Source organism: Rhinolophus sinicus, linkage group LG04 (assembly GCF_036562045.2).
Source record: "Rhinolophus sinicus isolate RSC01 linkage group LG04, ASM3656204v1, whole genome shotgun sequence".
In the NCBI taxonomy this organism is placed as follows: domain Eukaryota; kingdom Metazoa; phylum Chordata; class Mammalia; order Chiroptera; family Rhinolophidae; genus Rhinolophus; species Rhinolophus sinicus.
In genome coordinates, this window is record NC_133754.1 from 119,878,418 (window position 1) to 119,896,809 (window position 18,392).

The following is an 18,392-nucleotide window of genomic DNA, read 5'->3' on the forward strand; positions in this document are numbered from 1 at the left end:
TTATTTATTATGAATTTGTGCCAACAGGACAAACAGTTAACCAGGTTTACTATTGGGAAGTGTTGAAAAGGCTGCTTGAAAAAGTTAGACGACCTGAACTTTTCACCAACAAGTCATGGCTCTTGCATCACGACAATGCAGCAGCTCACATGGCATTGTCTGTGAGGGAGTTTTTAGCCAGTAAACGAATAACTGTGTTGGAACACCCTCCCTACTCACCTGATTTGGCCCCCAATGACTTCTTTCTTTACCCGAAGATAAAGGTACTATTGAAATGAAGACATTTTGATGACATTCAGGACATCAAGGGTAATATGACGACAGCTCTGATGGCCATTCCAGAGAAAGAGTTTCAAAACTGTTCTGAAGGGTGGACTAGGTGCTGGCATCAGTGCATAGCTTCCCAAGGGAAATACTTTCAAAGTGATGGTAGTGATAGTCAGCAGTGACGTATGCAGCACTTTTTCTAGGATGAGTTCGTGAACTTAATTGTCAGCCTCGTATTTGTAACTTTATTTTTTCATGTCTCTTTCCCCCCCACTTGACTGCACTCTTCATGAGGCAGGAACCATATCTAATTTATTCATCACTGAACTTCTAGATCTGAGTACAGTGTCTGGCACATAGTAGGTCTTAAATACTTAATGAGCAAATAAATGAAAATAATTCTACTGTTACTCATATTTAGAATAGGCTTTTGGAGTCAGGCAAACCTAGACTACATATTATAGCTGTAATTTGCTCTCTCTATGACCTGGGCAATTTAATTCACATTTCTGAACCTCAAATTCCTCATCTTTAAAATGCAGAAAAATAATACCTAACCAGCGAGGTAATATGTACACAGTATCTGGCACAAGTGAGTATTGAATAACAGTTCCTTCCCACTCACAACCAACACCACTGCTCCTGAACTGCAATACAGATCCATTTGCAACGAGGAAACGCGGCCCCCACACAGGCTAAGGAACTTGCACAGCTGTGGTTAGTGGAGGCAGTATTAGAACCCTGGTCTCTTTGCCTCCAATATTACAAGTTTAATACATGGCTCTTTTTCTTCATAGTTCACCAATGGCCCACAGTGTGCAGAAAAGTAGATAAAGAGAAATACAGAAAACATCACAAATACCAACAAGGTAAGCCCAGATCTTACTAGGGAAGCATTTGAAATGAAAATTTGACAGATGATGGAAAAGTTTGATGACTGAGAAATGTCATCAGTTCTCACATTGTTTCCAAAACAGACATAAGGACTACCAGGACCGGAGCACTCCACGGCTTTGCTCCAGGGAAGAAAAGGGGCCTCCTCGGGAGTCAAGCTTGGTTTAGTTTGTCTTTTTCAGACACACTTAGCCCAGAACAAACAAAGAACACCACACTAAACCAACAAACAAGTAAACAAAACAATCAAGGCACTTGTCTGATATTTCACTTTCTGTTTTCTGCTTTTTGCACTTAATATATGAAAAGCCATCTACAGGAAACATTAAAATCTTTGAGACAGATTAACAAAATTATCAATGGATAAGAAAAAATGTTTGTGAAGAGATGTGGAAAATAATTTATATAATGTTACTATAAATTGGTAGCCCTTGTCTAGAGGTCAATATCACAAATATGTAGCATAAGTCTTAAATGTATATCCTTTGGCCCAGAAAATCCACTTTTATGTTATACCCTAAGCCACAAAGATGTGCCCCCAAATTTATCCATCATAGAAGCATTGCTGATAATAATGAAAACCTGGAAATAATTTAAATAGCCAACAGAATGGATTATTGATATAAATTATGGTACACAATGAAATACCAGACAAATGCCAGAATGTTTTGGTGGAAGCATATTGACATGTAAAGATATAGTATATTGTTGACTGAAAAACACAGTTTAAATAACATGAAATTTATACACATACACACAGAGAGACAACAAATATATACCAAAATGTTAAAACTTATTATTTCTGGGTTGCTGGAAAACTAACTTTTATTTTCTTCTTTATAATCTTCTGTAATTTCAACATTTTCAAAAATAATAAGCATACATGCACAAATGAAGACGACTAGGGGGAATCCTTGAGACAGGTGACCCAGGGCAGCAGGATGTACCTTAGGGCACCGCTGGCAACTAAGAGACAGAATCCAAGTGAACTTCCATCTCTAGGAGGTGAGGCATAAGGTTGGGGTGTCGATTTCCCACAGCGCAGCCTTGGCATTCTGCTTTTGCAGGGCTGTGGGTACGGGACCTCCAGAGCCATCACAGCTGGCTTGGCTTCTTTAGGCCTTTCATGAACTTTTTTGTGACCCTGCTGTCCTTAACAGTGGCTTGCAGAAAGGGAAGGGTCATCAACAATTAAGTCTTGGCCTTCAGCCAGGACACCATCGTTAAAGTGGCAACACCCACCCTGGTCTGCCTTGGAGCTGATGGCTGTGGAAAATACCTGACCCCCTCTAAACCCCATTTACTCTAAACCTTTTTTTTTTTTCTTTTTCTTTCTTTCTTTTTTTTTGCTTTTTAGCACCTAAATGGCAAGGGCTGTGCTAGTTGCTGTGGGAAGAGACACAGATATAGAAGATGTGGTCTCTGCTTTTGAAACTCAGAATAACACAGTTCCGGCGTGGCAGCAGTGCATCCAAACAGGAAAGGTTAAATAACAATATCAGGCATTGGGTAGTGAACTACTGAAGGGTGGTACCGGCAGTTCAGGTTTTAGCAGTCTTTGCTTTGGTATCCTTTAGGCCCTGATGTACCAATTCCTGTGCCCCTTTTTCTTCTCCTGGTATTTCCTTAACATAGGTGGTATCGTTCCAGATAGATTGTAAGCTCCTTAAGTCAGGGGCTCTATATTTTATTTTAGATAGTCCTGTGCTATTCTCTTAATGGCTCAAGGGAAAGAGGAATTAGGATGCCATGAAATCACTATGAGACCAATTTGCCACAGACAGAATAGACTGGGGGTATTTCTATGACACCTCCCCCATTACCACCTAAAAAAACCTTCAAAAAATAAAAAAAAAACAACAACAAGAAAAGAAAAACCAAACTTCTATTCATCCTTCAAAATATAATTCAAATGTCACTTCACCTGTGAAAACTTCTCTCAGTAGGTAGCTATTGATAACCTAATAAACCACCCCATAACTTAGTGGCTTAATACAATAAACATTTGCATACTCATGATTCTTAGGGTCAACAGTTCAGGCTTACCTGGACAGTTATGATCTCAACTGATGTCCCTCATGTGTCTGCTGTCAAATGTCAATCAATTTCAAAATTGTTCTCGTTGTTCTAGTTGCTTTGTATCCTCTGCTTACTTTGGACTTAATCTGCTTTTTATGTTTATAGTTTTTTAAGGTAGAAACATATTAGAATGCTTTGTCTTTTCATATAATCATGCCATGCTATAAATTTCCCTCTAAGCACTGCTTTAGTTGCACTCTACACATTTTAATGTGCTGAATTTTCATTTTCACTTAGTTCAAAATGTTTTTTTAGTTTCCCTTTAACCCATGAGTTATTTAGAGGTGTGTTGTTTATTGTGTAAAAATTGAGTGAGTTTTTGGGTATCTTTCTGTAACTAATTTTTAATTCTGTTGTGATCAGAGAACATGCTTTATATGATTTCAGTTCTTTTAAATTTGTTTAGGTTTGTTTTATGGCACAGAATATACATAGCCTGTCTTGGTGAATGTTCCAGGTGCACTTGAAACTAATATGTATTCTGCTTTGGAAGCTAGAGTGTTCCAAAAATTAAATTTAGGTGAGCTTGGGTCATAGTGTCATTTATGTCCTTTTATATACCTACTGATCTCCTACCTATTACATCAATTTCTGAAAGAGTGTTAATGGTTCCAATGATAATTATGGATTTGTATTTATCCTTTCAATTCTATCAATTTTTCTTCATGTATTTTGAAGGTTGTTAGGTTTATTCATATTTTCGATTGTTATGTATCTTTGTAAATTGACTCACTTATGTTTATTTAATATCTACCTTTATCTCTGATAATAGTCCTTGTTCTGAAGTCTACTTTGATATTGTAATAATTTTGGAAATTTATCATAGCAGATTTATTCTCTTTTTTTTACAGTCATTTATTTGTACCTCCACCCTAGAAAGGGCCATATAGAAAAGGGGGAATCTTAAACTAGGTACTGAATGTTGAACTGTTTACCAGATGAATCCTGACAGTGGAAGGGAAGGATGTATCACAGGCATTTCTGACAAATGGACCAGTACTTTGAGTCAAAACATGATGGTGTGAAATAGTATACCATGTTAGGGGACATATAAGTGATTGAACAAGGCTGAATAAGGGTGAGAAAGGACTTAGCCAGAAACAAGGTCCATTAAATAAACTGGGTCCAGATTTTATATACTCTACTAAGGTCTACAACAATGTGAAATAAATGGTTTTATATCAAGGAGTATCATGATCAAGATTTCATTTTAGGGAGATAACTCTGAGAAAACTGGGCATGTTAAAATTTGTAGAGATTAATGCCAGATAAAATGACATGAATACTGCAATATAGCATTTAAAGATCATGAAAGTCTGAACCGAGGCTCTAGTAGCATCAGAGGTAGAGAAAATGACAAATGTTAAAGTCATAGAAATATTAATTTTAATGACTTGTTTGGGTCTGGCACAGAGGGAGGAGGCTAGGGTAAGCCCAAGGTTGCTGTTTTGTAGAACAATGTGACATGGTAGTACTTCATTGTGAAAGGGCCACAGGTCGTGAAGCTCGTTTTTGGGGAAAAATGAAAAATTCAATATAAAATTCTATTATAGATACATAGGTTTGGGTTGGGCATTGGATAGCCAAGTCTGGATAGATGCTCAGTTTGCAGTGGATACATCGAAACTCACAAGAGAAATCTGAGCATTGCCGAGGGTATGAATGAGATCACTCAGCTGGCATGCAAAGTGAAGGACTCCAGAGCAGGCTGGACCATAAGGAGTGGACAGAGGGAGGAGGACGAGTGGAGGAGTGTGAGACTTGACTCTGAGAGGCAGGAAGAAATGAGTCTTAACAGAGGATTGGCCATTCTGCATTGTAATTCCTTGTTTTCCTTCTAGGCCAGGAGTTCTTCAAGGGTCAAGGAGCAGGGCTCAATCATCTTTGCATCTCCAGTATTTAGCACACTGCTTCACTCACAGATATTCAATGAAGTTTTGGTACATGAATAGAGAAGGGCCCACATTTTGGAGAACAATTTATGACCATTCAAAACAAAACCAGTGCAAATGTCCTTAGAGGGTTGATGGTAATTATCAAATTGCCTCTGATTCAAACTTGATTCAAACTGATACATCGGAGACGTCAGCCTATAAGGTGTTGGTTCATTGAAAAGCAGTAAGTACAGGGCTTCAGAATCACTGACCCAATAATCACACGGACTGCACTTACCAGCTATTTCACCTTTGACTACCTCAGTTCTCTGAAGCTTTGTTTCCTCGGATCTGCTAAATGGGGGAGGGGAGACATCTATTTTAAAATAACATTTAATTTGTGTAAAGCATCTGACATAACGTCTTAATGATGATAGTTACTATCATCATCATCAAATACAACCCATACATTTCACAGGTTAAAAGGCATCAACAGCCACCTGTGACAACCATAGAAAAGGCTGAATCAGGCCCCTACTAGGGAATCGACCACGCTTTACTGTAGAAAAATTGCCCATCTTTCTCTCATACTAGACCGTGTGTGGGCTCCCTGAGAGCAGGAATCATGTCATATGTGTCTCCAGTAGCTATTTTTATAAAGGTTTATAGAGTGAAAACGTGAAATACAGAGCCTTTAAACGCTACTTAGGAGACATTTCAGTTTGGAGAACTTTATGCTAATACCTTGGAAAACCAAATAAAGGCAGTTCTACTAGTTCCTACATAAGCAGGAGTTTGTGCAGTTCAGTACCTTTAAGTACTGACAGGTTATATGTCCAGGAAAAGCTCTCTGAACAGAGGCTGTGTTTGACACATAAGATTTATAATGTCCACCTGTGTGTGTCCATAGATAAAAGTGAAGCCCCTCCACCCCCACCCCACCCCTACCACCAGGCCAGTTAGGAATCTAGGCATGTCACTATAAAGAGGAATTTGACTCCTAAATCTGCCTGCAAAAACTGCTAGAAACTCAGGCCCACATCTCTCCCTTCTGATTCCCTGGGGTAAAGAGGGGGTGAGAGCTACTCGCTGGCATCTGGCATTGGCCATGTGGAAGCCCCTGCCCTTTGTGACTCATGGCGACTCATCAGCTCCGTATTGTGAACTCCTGGCGTGGCCTGCCGCCCGACAGAAGCCATCCTGCCACCGCTCCAGCGTTATCTGGAGCCGCCCTCCCCTTGCCCTCTGCCCTTGGGCACAGTGGCCTCCTCACTGTTCCCGGAACATTCTAAATTCACAGCCTCAAAAGCCATTTCTCCTTTGAGACCTTTGTACAAGTTTTCCCTTTGTCTTGAAAGTGTTTTTCTGTTAATCACTTCAGTGAAGTGGGAAAGAGATGGCGAAAGAGAATAAAATTAACCTGGAAAGAATGTTAGATTGTGTATCATCTGTACGGCCACACCCACCCATGAAACAGCCACCGGTCTTTCTTGTCAGATACAGAAACAAACAAAAAACAATCGTAACGAGGACTTTAACAAAACAACTCAAAATAGAAACTAATTTTTTTTTTTGAAGGAGATATTTTTTTCTCTTGTGTTTGGCAAACTACTCTTTAAGTCAGGGGTATGGAGCCTGTCTGTGCTATAAATTTTTGACACTAGAAAACCCATATTTGAACTGACTTCTGAAACTGGCATTCCAGCATCATATTAAGTTAATAACGTTAATTGATGATAATTATCTTTACTTTAACCTGGCTTAAAGGACAGAAAATCCATAAGCAGGAATACTGATTTAATCATTTACATATGTTAAATTGAAAATGTAGCTCCATACCATGTTTCCCTGAAAAGAAGACCTAACTAGAAAATAAGCCCTAGCATGATTTTTCAGGATGACATCCCTGAACATAAGCCCTAATGCGTGTTTTGGAGCAAAAATTAATATAAGACCCGGTCTTATTTTCGGGGAAACAAGGTAGTAATACCTGGTCTTATAGTAAAATAAGACCGGATCTTATATTAATTTTTGCTCCAAAAGACACATTAGCGCTGGTTGTCCGGCTAGGCCTTATTTTCGGGGCAACATGGTAATACCATCAGACCCATGCACAATGTATAAACACATAGACACACAACTCATGCTATGACACATTCAACCAAACTGGGCTGTCTACAAGTTGAACAAGCAAGGGCCTCCCCCAGTGCAGTGCAGCATCGTTAAGAGAAGAGGCCTCAGAATCAGAAAAGCAAATATAAATCCTAAGCCTGCCATTCCCTAGAATGTTACACTGGGTACTTAAGCCTCAGCTTCCTTATCTGTACTAAGTTTGAAACTACTTATCTCATGAAGTTCTCAGAAAGACTATATGAGATAACGTATGTACTATGCTTAGCATAGTGCCTGGGGTAGATATACACAAAATAACTATTAGTGTTAATATTGTTAAAGCTTTAAAAAGGAAGTTAATAGCCATCATTCATATAAGCTTGAAATAATGTACTCCAGGGATGAATTTAAAAGATGAAAATAATTAATGCAAATATTGTTCATATAATTTTTCAGGAATCACAAGAGAAAAGAGCCATCAAAAATAATCCAAAAATGCTTCTCTTTTTATTTCTCCCAAGTAATGTTTACTCAAATGTGGCTTATACCTTGATGAACTCTTTTAGAAACAAGGAACATATGTTAAACCTCATTTTCCTTAAAACAAAATAAAAAACTTCAACGTGCAAATGGAATTGAAAAGGAACTTTCAGTTTAGAGATGGTGAATTAATTACCTGCATTATTTATTCCTCCCTCTCTACTTCCATTAAAATAAAGTAAATGAACTGTTTAAGGACATAAAGTTAATCTGACAAAGAAAATGGGAGAGAAGACAGAAACTACAAAATTTTAGAAGCTGGAAAACGGTTGGCCCACAGTTACCTCATCTAACTGATCTAACTGGCCCAGAAATGCTACTGCTTAGCAATTGGTGGAGGGGAAACAACATACACTGCAGAACCCCTGAGAGAGGATGAATTAGTGGGGTTCGGTGGAATTAAAATGACGAGGACTAGATGAAAGTAGGTTTAAAAACCTGTTACATAAGATGAGATAGCACTTCCCACACACTAGAGAGGCTACAATAAAAAAGTCAGATAATATTAGGTTGGTGAAAAAGTAATGGTGGTTTTTGCAATGATTTTTAACCCTTTAAACCACAATTACTTTTGCACCCACCTAATAACAGTGTCTAGGATGTGAGAATGGGAGCACCTGTCCATCCGTTCCTAGTCGTGATGTGACGGCTTCAGCTACTTTGGAAAACAGACCAACAGTTCCTCAGAAGGGTAAACACGGAGTCACCACATGAGTAGTCGCAATTCTACTGCTGGGTATTTACCCAAGAGAAATGAAAACACATCCATACAAAATTCTGTACATGACTGCTCACACCAGCATTACGAGGTCAGACAATTAAGTTCGCAAACTTGTTGCACCGCTGTTGCTAACCTTTTCTGATATCAGAGAGATTATTCCTTATGAATTTGTACCAACTGGACAAACAGTTCACCAAGTTGACTATTTGGAAGTGCTGAAAAGGCTGCGTGAAAAAGTTAGACGACCTGAACTTTTCACCAATAATTCATGTCTCTTGCATCACGACAATGCACCAGCTCACAGTGCACTGTCGGTGAGGGAGTTTTTGCCAGTAAACAAATAACTGTATTGGAGCACCCTCTCTACTCACCTGATTTGGCCCCCAATGACTTCTTTCTGTACCCAAATATAAAGGAAATATTGAAAGGGAGACATTTTGATGACATTCAGGACATCAAGGGTAATACAATGACAGCTCTGATGGCCATTCCAGAAAAAGAGTTCCAAAATTGCTTTGAAGGGTGAACTAGGCACTGGCATTAGTGCATAGCGTCCAAGGGGAGTACTTTGAAGGTGACCATAGAGATATTCAGCAGTGAGGTATGTAGCACTTTTTCTAGGATGAGTCTGCGAACTTAATTGTCTGACCTTTATATATCAGTGGTTGTCCAGGTCTAAGCCGGGGGTGGCGGAGGATGCCTGGGACGGGGGGACAAGTGACTGCTAAGGACTCAGGGCTTCTTTTGGAGATGATGAACATGTTCTAAAATATGTGGCTGCATAAGTTAGTGAATATACCAAAAAGCACTGAATTATATACTTTAAATGGGTGAATTGAGCGTTATGTGGATTGTATCTCAATAAAGCAGTTCCAAACCCCCCAAAACAAGGTAGAGCCTTGAAACATTTCTTGCACTGCACACAGTGGAGTAACCAGCTCTTTTCCACCACATGGAAAAGGGGTAGGGGCTCTTTTACTCGGGAGGATGTAGAAATGCGAGTTTCTCTGACTAAACAATGCTAGGCAGTAGAATTAGGCGACAGTTCTGAACTGAATTTAAACCTTGGGCCTTCTGTCCCCATTTGGCTTACAGAAAGCTGGCAACAGTTTCTTCTCCGTAGGAGTCCAGCAAATCTCTGCAGAAGTTGACAGCTCTAGTAAGTCTGAAAACACTGATATTTCTCCAACAGATAGGTCAGTATGGTGCCTCCAACCAACCAACCAACAAACAAAAAACCCATTCTGCCAGTTTTGCTACAGTGAGGCTCATAGTCCATAAATTGAACTCATGCTCAGAGCTGTCAGTCAGCTTTTTGGCGCCTCATTCTTAGAAAGCCAAACAACCAGATATTAGAAGAAAGCCTTTACTGAAAGAGCAGAGGTCTACAGAAAACATCCAGAAGAAAGGCAACTTGGAGGAAATTCAGACTGCTAAGGAAGAAAGAAATGTCAAAATAAAAAAGGACTAATAGTTATATCAGAAATATATGAGAAGACTTACTGCAAGCATGGAAAAAGAACAGGATGGTACTTTAAAAGTATTTCAGATAATCCATACAATGTAACAGTAATAAAATGAATGAGCTGTCAAGCCACACAGATATGGAATGAATCTGAACTACATATTACTAAATGAAAATAGCTAGTCTGAAAGGCTACATACTGTATGTTTTCAACTGTATGACATTCTGAAAAATATAAAACTAGAGAGACAGTTAAAAGATCAGTGGTTTTCAGAGGTTTGGAGGGAGTATTGAATAGGGGAACACAGAGAATTTGTAGGGCAGTGAATGGTTCATTATGACATTGTAATGGTAGCTATGACATTATGCATTTATTTGTCAAACCCATAGAACTTTACTACACAAAAAGTGAACCTTAATGCATGCAAGCAAAAAAAATTATTTAGAAGGCCAGGGGATCTCAGGATCTGCAACAAAGAACAGACTGCAACAAAGAATCTAACTGTAGTACAAGTGTATGAAACAATCTCTCTGAAAGGGGTGGAGGAAAAGAAGGAACCTCCTGACATTTTTTTTCATCTAAGTAGTCCAAATATTTGATCATGGAATTCTATTAATATTAGTAATGATAGACATCTTTTTCAAGTGACATCTCCAAGTAGATACTAAAATACTCTAATAAAGATGGTCGGGCTAGTTATAATGTGTTTCTTGAGACAAAGAAATCTGCTTTCATGATAGGGTATCCTTATTTTTTGAGAACAAGTTTAGTAGTCCTTTTTTTTTTTTCAATTTTCAGAAAATACCTGTTTACAAAAGAAAAAGAAAAACAGACATTTATATTAAAACACAGGCCAGGCATTTACATACGTTATCTTACTCAATCTTCCACAACCTTGAAAGAGGAATTTCCATTCCCATTTTAGAAAGAAACATTCCTTGAGTAAAGTCCTAGATCACAGAGCATGTGGTAGATTTTCAATGAGTATTTACAGGAAATAAATAAAAGAATGACTAGTTGAAGCACAAGTCACGCATGTAAAACAAACAGTATATTATACAGTACATTGCTAAGCCTAGAAATACATAATTAATCTAAGCATTGTTTATTAAGAAAGTTCGATGGTCACCGAAATTTTCAGAAAAGGCTTCAGAAAGAGGATGAGAGTTGTGGTGGTCTTTGACCTGTGGATAGGATACAGATAAATGGGTACGGAGAGGAGCACGTTTCGGGTATAGGTAGCTAGAGCAGTCACTCAGGCAGGCAAAAGCATTGTTGTGGAGAGACTCAGGTGGATTGAAGCACTTTCTTGAGAGCTTTTCAAATCTATTTTTTTTAAATCACAATATATGCAGGTTCTGCAATCTATGTCTACTAATTTTATAGCTCTCTTAAAGCCAGTATTTAATTCTCTTTGAGAAAATAAATATGGAAATATCTTCAGATAAATCATTAAGTCAAACAAGGAGACTTGGATGCGAGTAAGTTGTTAAAATTTTCCAGGACATTACACACAGTAAGTAGCAGAGTTAGGTTATGAATAGATGTCGCTAGTATTTGAGTTCTATGGTCTTTCTATTTACATGGTTTGATTCCTCATTTACAAATGCGGAACTGAAGTCTGGAGAGGTTATCATACGGTATTTATTAAACAGTTAATTCAATGGGGTTTTCCCATTCTGATTTCTCTAAAAATTCTCTAAAAATACAGAAGGAATAACAGAACACAAAATATAAATAGAACACAACTAAGAGGCTCCGTCATACAGAAACACAGTCAAAAGCAGAGGAGCAGGTTAGGGAGGAAAATGATTTTGTTTGGTTTGTGTTGGAGTTGCTGCTAGATAACCTTGGATTCCCAGGTAGCCCTTCTCAAAAAAATTCTCCAAATTAAGGGAAGAACCACTTGGAGTTTTGGCAGCTCTTGTACAACTGCTTGTGTATATGTTTATTCTGATCCCAAACATTCTTCTCCTGCAGTTATGCAACCAACTTATGATCACACCATTGACAGTCAGGTATGAGGTGTGTGCATTTCCTTGGCTTAGTAGTTTCGATTACCCTCTAATCATTACCCTTTGAAGATTCACACTTAAGAGATACGCCATTTCTTCGGTACCCTTCTCCCACGCTGGGACATATGCCTGGTCTGTACCTTGATCCCTTTCTCTTTGGTTCAGTGGAAACCTGATAAAGACCATGCCCAGAGTGTGTACAAAACTATACCTAATGAAGAAAGACAATCCAAATGTTACTGCAAAAGAATATTACATATCCTGCCCAACTTTTTCTTGGAATTAAGGAAGAATCTCTCTCCCTTTTCAGAACACATTATCCACTTAATTTGAGTTAATGTTATATTTTTAAAAAACAATGAAATCGACTCTGCTTAGTCCTGTAAAAAGATGACAAATGTCTTAGTAACATATATATGTAAATAGTTTCCAGAATGCTCTCATTTTAAGCACAATAATTGTGATGCAAGAGGAAAATGAAACTGATTAAGAAATCAAGGTAATTTCTCATTACCTAATTTTCTCAATGTATTGAGAAAGCAAGCTAATAATAGACAAACATATTCAAAATATATTTTCATGTTTAATGAAACATATTTGTAGGAGAGTTTGACTTATTCTTGAAAATTTTTAAATTTTGCATCTACTTTGTTTCAAATTTCATTTTCATGTTCTTTTTTAATTAGCTCACTTGGCTATGAATTAATCAGACTCTTTTCCTGTCAATCTGTAGGAAAGAGGTCTTATGGTTTTAAATTTTTAATCCCAGTATTTTGAACAATTTCCTTTTAGCCAATTTTCATCTGTCGTATTTTTAAGTAAATATGTAGATTAAGTACGTCAGTTTTTCTTACTTACTATGTATCTACTATATAGAGAACTCGTTTCTTCATGGAAATTACGAATAGAGAAATTTTTAAAATGCTAACTGGCCTCTATTCCTATTAACAGAAATGGTCTCATAAATTTTTCATGGAGTGTTTTTATTTCAATTTGTAAATCATGGTGTTTTACTCTGCTCTATAAACATGTGTGGTAAACTGAGCAATGAACTCTGCTAGGACGTGACTGGCATTTGCTGAAGGACTTGACAGCATCACCTACACTTTCAAGCACAGTCTTTGTTCTTGGGACTCTCTCCCTTTCCTCCACTCCTTACCACAGAAAATTAGTGAAACATGTTTAAGGGGTATATTTCAGCATGCTGCACAACACAAAACATTTAGCCAAAAAAATAAGAAGCCAATGAAGTTGCAAGAAAAAGTGTGTAACAGCCACACAGTTGTGTATTCCCTAGATGCTCAGACATCCTGTTTTAGGACAGCACTTTGGAGGGGAAAGTCACCTACTGATAAAAGTAAACTTGGATCCAGATTTCCATTTCGGTATCCTTTCTTCTTCCAGTTTTCTGTCCCCTGTCCCATCCCCCGCATCTCCTACCCAACTCCACTTCTCAATCACAATAATTAAAAAAGAGGGCATATCTCAGGGGAATTTGTCTTTGTTTGAAATTTCCTTACCTGAAATTTATTGTTCTTTTTTTTAAGATGTCACATTGCTACACAACTCTAATGCACAAGGGGCATTTTCTGTAAACGTGATATAAAATGTTTTTACATGTCTTGCTGCTAATAGAAAAGATTTATCAGTATCTATTAAAATTAAAATGCACATATCCTCCAACCTAGCAATCTTACTCCTGGGAATCTCTCCCAAAGAAACAAATATATCAGTAGATAAACACATGTAAGGATATTTATTGTGGCATTATTTGTGGTGCCAAAACAGTGGAAACAAAATGAATGCTCAACAATTGGGGATTGGAGTAGACAATGTTACACCTAAATCATGGAATATTGTACTGCTATTAAAATGTGAATTCATGTAATACCCAAATGAATTGGAGGTACGTACTTCTTCTGGGTATTGTTATGTGAGAAAAGCAACATATTCTCAAAGCTTGAGAATATGGTCTTATTTTTTAATTTAATGATTGTAAAACTCCTTCATTTCCATATATATATATATATATATATATATATATATATATATATATATGTATGTTATAAATAGATATGTATAGAATTATATAAATCAAGAGAAAAAATGGATACATTAAGGTGTTTACATGGATTGCCATGGGAATGGGGTATGAGAAAACTAAAGTGGGGGAAAGAGATGAGATTTTTTAAAAATTTGATTACAAAAGCATGTATATGATCACATTTATTCATCATTTAAAATCATATATACAAGGTGTGATAAAACAATACAGTGAATGTTTAAATTAAAAAATTATTACAGTAAAAGATACATTGCCATTAATCCCTGTCAAAACACTCCCCCTCGCTTTGAACACACTTATCCCATCATTCTTGCCACTTTCTGAAGCAGTTCTGGAAGTCCTCTTTCATGAGTGTCTTTAGTTGCACTGTCGTGGCTGCCTCGATGTCCTGAATAATTTTGACTTTGGGAAAGAGCCAGAAGTGGCATGGTGCCACATCAGGTGAATAAGGTAGATGAGGGCACACTGTAATGTTTTTATTTGACAAAAATTGCCATATAGCAGAAGTGATGTGTGACATAGAGCCTTTTCATTGTGATCAAACAATACAGTAAAAAAAACATATATATATATTTTTACATATATATATATGTACTTAAATATATATGTACTTACATATATATGTACTTAAAAATAAACATTTTGTAAAAATGAAAGGCTTAGGAAATGGTACTTGAAATTTGTACAAATCGATACTTCATCAATGGAAACTAGAAGTCAAGATAGGGAGTAAATTATCTGAGGCAATTTTAGTTCTTATAGTGAAAAAGTATTCTGTAATACATTATAACCATACTATAATCTTAAAATGCCCTAAAAATTTTAAATCTGTATATTCATTAAATAATATCTTCCATTTAATAACATTAACTGCTATCATTTATTGGCCACTTTGGTGGCAGGCACTGTGCAGATGCTTTATTGCCTTTGTTCATTTCATCTCCATGTTATGAGGGAGACATTATTTTCCTCAATTTGCAGTAGCTAAAACTGAGAACTAGGGAAGATGTGTGGCCCAAGGTTTCCCAGTCAACAAGTGGCAGGCCCAGAATTAAAACACTTATTTGTCTGACTTGAGAATTCATGTTATTAACCACTATTCTATATGTGTTACCCATTGTTCTGAAACCAGATTTCCTCTATATTATAACCCTTTCTTCTCCTAGAAAGGTTGTTGTAGTGCTATCCCAATCTTCTTAGCTGACGTAAGATTGGTATGGGGGCTTCTATGATATGTGGTACATCCAGAAAACATTATGATTAAGTGGAGTTCATTTGCAAGAATAGTTCAACATATGCAAATCAATCATAGTGATATACAACATAAAAAAAAGGATAAAAATCATAAGATTATATCAATAGATACAGAAAAAGCTTTTGACAAGATACAACATCCATTTATGATTAAAACACTTAATTAAAGGGGTAAAGAAGGGACGTACTCAACATAATAAAGGCCATGTAAGATAAATCCTCAGCTAATATCATACTAAATGGTGAAAGAAGGAAAGCTTTTCCTCTAAGATCAAGAAAAAAGACAAGAATGTCCCTTCTCACCACTGTTATTTGACATAGTATAGGAAGTCCTTGCCAGAGCAATCAGGCAAGAGAAAGAAAAGGCATCCAAATTGGGAATGAAGAAGTCAAATTGTTACTTTTTGCAGATGAAATGACTCTTTATATAGAAAACCATAAAGACTCCACCAAAAAAACTATTAGAAACAATAAAGAAATACAATATAGTTGCAGGACATAAAATCAATGTACAAAAATTCATTGTGTTCCTATATACTAACAATGAAATTTCAGAAACAGAAATGAAAAAAAAAAAATACACAATTTCTTTTGCAATTGCAACAAAAAGAATAAAAATATCTAGGAATAAACTTAACAAAAATGTGAAGGAACTATCTACGAGGTGTGATCAAAATATATGGTGAATGCTGCCGCTGAATGACATCCAATGGAAAGGCATGGATCTTCAATATGGGAAGCGATGTGTCGAACCTTAGTAACAGTGTGTGACAAGTTTCAACTTGTTTGGTGCAATCAGTCGGGTGTGAGCTATGGTTGAGAGACGGTATGTTTTAAAACGTGCCATACATCATGGATCACGAACAATGCATTAACATGAAATGGGCAAACAGTTTAATCCTCCATCATGACAATGCTCCATGTCACACATCACTTCTATGGCAATTTCTGGCAAATAAAAACATTACGGTGTGTCCTCATCCACCTTATTCACCAGCTCTGGCACCGTGCGACTTCTGGCTCTTCCCCAAAGTCAAAATGATTCAGGGCATTGAGGCAGCCATGACAGGGCAACTAAAGACACTCATGAAAGAGGACTTCTAAAACTGCTTTAGAAAGTGGCAAGAATGATGAGATAAGTGTGTTCGAAGCGAGGGGGAGTATTTTGAGAGGGATTAATGGCAATGTGTCTTTTACTGTAATAATTTCTTTTATTTAAACATTCACTGTATGTTACGATCACACATTGTATATTGAAAACTGCAAGACATTATTGAAAGAAATTGAAGAAGCCACAAAGAAATGGAAAGACATTCCGTGCTCATGGATTGGAAGAATCAACATAGTTCACATGGCCGTATTACCCAAAGCAATATACAGATTTAATGCAGTCCCCATCAAAATCCCAATGGCATTTTTAAAGGAACTAGAACAAAAACGTCATCAGATTTGTATGGAATCACAAAAGACCCCCAAATAGCCAAAGCAATCCTGAGAAAAAAGAATAAGGCTGGAGTATCACACTCTCTGACTTCGGCTTGTACTACAAAGTGACAATAATCAAATAGCACAGTATTGGCAGAAAAAACAGACACACAGACCAATGAAACAGAATTGAGAACCCAGAAATAAAGCGACATATATATGGGCAGATAATTTTTGACAAAGAAGCCAAAAACATGATGGAGAAAAGAAACCTCTTCAATAAATGGTGCTGGGAGAACAGGAAAGCCACGTGCAAAAGAATGAAATTAGACTGCTGTCACCATGTACCAAAATTAACTCAAAAATGAATCAAGGATCTAAACATAAGACCTGAAACAATAAACTGCATAAGAACTAAACTTATGGACCTTGGGTTTAGAAAGGATCTTATGAATTTGACCCCAAAGGCAAAGGAAATAAAAGCTAAAATAAATGAATGGGACTATATCTAACTAAAAAGCTTCTGCACAGCAAAAGAAACCACTAACAAAACAAAGAGGCAAACAACCAAATGGAAGAAGATATTTGCAAACAGGATACTTGCTAATATCTAAAATATATAAAGAACTCACCACGCAACAACAAAAAACCAAACAATCACATTTAAAAAATGGGCAGAGGACCTGAACAGACACTTCTCCCAAAAGATATACAAACAGCCAACAAATATGTGAAAAAAATGTTCAACTTCACTAGCTATTTTGGATATGCAAATCATAACCACAGTGAGATACCACTTCACATCTGTTAGAATGGCTATTATCAACAAGAAAAGTAATAATTGTTGGAGAGGTTGTGGAGAAAAAGGAACCCTCATACACTGCTGGTAGGAATGTAAATTGATACAGCCACTATGGAAAACAGTATGGAGGTTCCTCAAAAAATTAAGAATAGAGAACCAAAATTAAGAATCAAGATGGTGCAGTAGGTAAATGATGTGTTTACCTTCTCTCACAACCACATCAAAATTACAACTAATCTACAAAACAACCATTGTTGAGAACTGCCTAACATCAAGCTGAACTGAAGCCTTTCAACTAAGGACGTGCAGAAGGAACCACCTCCAGACTGGTATGGTCCCATATCAGCATGTGACCTTTAAAGATCAGGAGGGCTATTTCGGCTATGGGACTGGCCTTGACTACACTGGCAGGGTCTGCCTCAGCAGGACTCTGGTGCCTGCCCAATCTGCCCCTTGGGTGTGTCGTATTTGGAGGTGGCTGGGTGATGCTCCAGCTCGTTTTGAAGCTGTCCACTGGGGTACCAGCCCCAGGACCACCTTCAACTGTATAGAATTACTATACGACCCAGCAATCCTTCTTCTGAGTATCTACCCCAAAAAACTGAAAACATTTATCCGTAAAGATATATGTACCCCTATGTCCGTTGCGGCTTTATTTACAGTGGCCAAGACATGGAAACAACCAAAATGTCCATCGATAGATGATTGGATAAAGAAGATGTAGTACATATATACAGTGAAATATTACTCAGCCATAAGAAACGATGAAATACTGCCATTTACAACAACATGGATGTATCCCGAGATTACCTTGCAAAGCGAAATATGTCAGAGAGAAAAATTCAAGAACCATATGACTTCACTCATATGTGGGATAT